Here is a 3921-nt window from a genome sequence, read left to right on the forward strand (position 1 = left end):
CGTAAACTTTGTCGTTTATGTTCTCCATTTCCATATTGTTGTTCGTTTTTCGCCGAGGTCGTCGTCGAAGTCTCCGTCCTGGTGCCACTCACTCTTTCGCGCCCTGCCCCGGTCGAAGCCGGTGCAGGGCGACAGGGAGCCCCGCGAGAAGGTGAGGTGAGTGGTCTTGACAGGCATGGGCCCGCCAACTTCTCCGAAGTTCTCCGCACCGGATCGGCGAACCGACGGGTGCCAAGGGCACCGATCGGCCGCCACCCGACTGTAAGAGAACATCAGATCCATCGGGGTTTCCCAGGGCATGGTCCTATGCCCCGGGAACCCATGCCCGCCTCGTGCTCCCCAACCTAACCCCAACCTAACCCCAACCTAACCCCAACCTAACCCCAACCTAACCTAACCCCAACCTAACCCCAACCTAACCCCAACCTAACCCCAACCTAACCCCAACCTAACCCCAACCTAACCCCGATCCCAGAGGATCGCAGAATTATATGAGCCCAGCCCAGGTGCGGCCATGGGATGGAGTTCAGTGCGGTCAGGCACTGGAAGTGACGATGTCACGAAGCTGGGAGCCGGTTTAGTACCGACAGCGACGATGTCACGAAGCTTGGAGCCGGTTTAGTACCGACAGCGAAAATGTCACGAAGCTGGGAGCCGGTTTAGTACCGACAGCGACAATGTCACGAGGTTAGAGCTTGTCTAGTACCGACAGCGACAATGTCACGGATTTGGAGCTGGTCTAGTACCGACAGCGACGATGTCACGAGGCTGGAGGCGGTCTAGTACCGGCAGTGACAATGTCACGAGGCTGGAGGCGGTCTAGTGTTGACAGCGATCGTGTTACGAAGCTGGTTATGTAACGAACTTTGAGAGTATGTGCGATTCGAGGGATGAGAGACCCATTTGGGTGTGAAATCGAGAATGGTCCGTCATGTCATTACGACCCGACTGAAAGCACGCAGAATGCAACTGGCACTTTGAATGCTAATCACAATGATACTAATCCTGTTTCCTTTTGTTTTTGTTGACGAAGGTACACCCGAGGACGTGTCATAGTCAGGATGGCCGTGTCGGAGATGAAAGGAAAGCCGAAGCCTTTCCTTGGAAATTTTGGGAACATCCTCTAGTACCTTAGCCTAGATTTTATTATAGTTGTAATTGCTTAAGATTTCTAATAAGCGAGATTGGGTTCGAGGTGACAATCGGTCGCTGAACGTAGCCACGGTCACGGGATGGATGTTTTATCTAACGGAGGTCTGGAGTGGTTGTATGTGTTCTCCGAGAAATGTGGTTGTGGCGGCATGCGGCCTCGAGAGCGGGCCGAGCCACGTGTGATGTTGCCTCGGAGGTGCCGATGCAATGGGACATACATTGTATTAGTAATCAAAACTCCAGGCAGAAACTGCCTAGCAACGGCGTTTGGAACTTTCTCGATGCTTCCAACGAGTGTGCCTAGCAACGGCGTTTGGAACCTTCTCGATGCTTCCAAACGGGTATAGAAAACAAAATGCAATCGTACAGGGAGAAAAATCTCCACGAGGCTGGCATTCTTGCGATTGCCTTGGAGAGTGATACATCGAGCATTTTCGACGATCGCATTTGCGTCTAAGTTAGTTTCGCTTAGTAAGGAGTTATCCCGGTGACCGTGGATTCGTTTGAACTCAAACATTGCTAATAGTATTATTTAATTTAATTATTCGTAGATCGTATTATTCATTAGGCTTAGTGTTTGTTAGACTTATTATTAGTGGTACTTATTATTTGTTAAGCTTAGTGATAGACCTGTATATACGTGTAAATAAAATCTCGGCTTTGTGAAACGATGGCTAGTCCACACGAAGAGTCGTCGCGCGCCCAAAATTCGAATCGTGACCCGACATATATATTATTTATTTTTATTTTTATTTTTATTTTTTTTTTTTTTTTTTTTTTTTTTTTTTTTTTATAAGTTTCGTTTGGACCTGTTCCTTTGTACGAAGACTGTATCCCTGTATATAATATAATATATATAATATGTTATGATTATGTTAGTTGTTATTTATTATATATATATTTTCCTTATCTCTCTCTTTTTTTGTTTGTTTTTTTTATTAGTACCTAACATTGCTATTATGATGCTGTATTACATTGCATTGGCTATTATTTGTATGTGCGACGAATTTTTCAACATGGCCGCTCGCGTGTCTCTTTGGTATGGCGTTGGTTTAATGTCAACAGTAACGTGTTGTTGAAATAGCTAATTAATTGTTAATCATTATAATTTTATTTAGTAGTGTTTTTGTAATATTGTTTTGTCTTTCATGATATTGTCTGTGTCAATACCGTGTGCTACTTTAATGTGATAGCATGGATTGTATTGTCACCGAATTTCAATAGTCATTGTTTTGATTATACGTGACTTGCATTTATGTAAGTCTTGTTTAATTTAGTTAATGTTTTGTGTATTGTGTTACCAGTTATTTTCGTGTAGCATAACTTTATTCCTCTGCACCGAGTTCAGTCATGTCTTGTTGTTAATATTTAGTTAGTCTATCTTGATTAATTTCTAACCTATTTCTGTGTTTATTGACTTTTCTTATTTTCCCTATTAATTTATTATTGCATGTACTTGCTATTTGTTATTATTTTGTGTATGATATGAATTAGTTTCCTTATTAGTGATTAAATTTTATTTGTTAGATTGACATTGTAATTTCTAACCCATTTCTGTGTTTATTAACCTTTCTTATTTTCCCTATTAATTTATTATTGCTTGTACTTGCTATTTGTTATTATTTTATGCATGATATGAATTAGTTCCCTTATTAATGATTAAAATTTATTTGTTAGATTAACATTGTCTGTAATTCTTCAGATTCTGCTCTTTCGATGCTGCGTCACTTACCTGGATCGTTCCCACAACATCATCCGATTCTTTGATATGCCTTGGATACTTACTACGGCTGCCTTCTATTACAGATGCCTTCAATCGTCTTATATCTGTGGTCATAAAGGTGGTGTTTAATTTATTTAATTCAATATGTGTATAATGTATTGTATGCGCGACCGCTATTGGGCATTACAAAATAACATAACAATACTACGTAGATTAATGCATAACAAAATATCCTTTTACTCCGGTTACATTTATTACTAACTCTCAATTAATCTATCTTGATTATTTTCTAACCGCTTTCTATACTTTATCAGCTATTTTATTTCTTCTTATTAACCTGCGAAATTCATGCATGTACACTTCCTTGTATAGTGATTAATTGTTCACGACGTAAGTTGCACTTTCACTGTTTTAGTTATTCGTTGAACTAACACGTTTTACGTTCAAACAGTAATTGGAGCACTCGTAATAAACCTTTTCTTTTCAAGTTTCCGCTATCTGTGTTATTCAACGAACAGTGCCATGCTTCCACAGTATTGTTATAACATTTAGTACTGTTGTATTTTGCATTAAGGCAATTGAAGCTAATTTGTTCATTTATTTTTCGGCTGGCTGTTGTACATGGTGTTCCGCAAACAGGGAGCCATAACCTATTTTGCACGTAAACCTTCTCGTATGATGATTACTTGTTCACAAGGTAACTTTCACTTTCACTCTTTTAATTATTTATTGAATCAACACGTTTTATATTCAAACAATGATTGGAGTACACATGATAATTTTCTTTTTTTCTTTTTAGGTGTTCACTATCTGTATTATTCGACGAACAGTGTCACACCTCCTTTTGATTTATCCACAATATAGTTATAACATTTAGTAACCTTGTATTTTGCACTGAGACGATTGAAACTAATTTATTCACTTATTTTAGGTAGCTGTCGTACATTATGTACCACGAACAACGATCCATAACCTATACTTGCACGTACACTTTCTTGTGTGTTGATCACTTGTTCACAAGGTAACTTTCACTTTCACTAGTTAAT

The 3921-nt window shown here is 39.8% G+C and overlaps 1 long non-coding RNA gene across 1 annotated transcript; it reads right to left on the reverse strand.

Moving 5' to 3' along the window:
- Positions 1-1883: 1883 nt before the first annotated feature.
- Positions 1884-2848, reverse strand: LOC126877906 (uncharacterized). The gene is made up of 2 exons (XR_007695438.1): positions 2701-2848; positions 1884-2550 (listed from the first exon to the last, which is right to left on the reverse strand). It is a non-coding gene; the product is annotated as an uncharacterized LOC126877906 (long non-coding RNA).
- Positions 2849-3921: the final 1073 nt, after the last annotated feature.

The sequence above is a fragment of the Bombus huntii genome, unplaced genomic scaffold, assembly GCF_024542735.1.
Source record: "Bombus huntii isolate Logan2020A unplaced genomic scaffold, iyBomHunt1.1 ctg00000278.1, whole genome shotgun sequence".
In the NCBI taxonomy this organism is placed as follows: Eukaryota; Metazoa; Arthropoda; class Insecta; order Hymenoptera; family Apidae; genus Bombus; species Bombus huntii.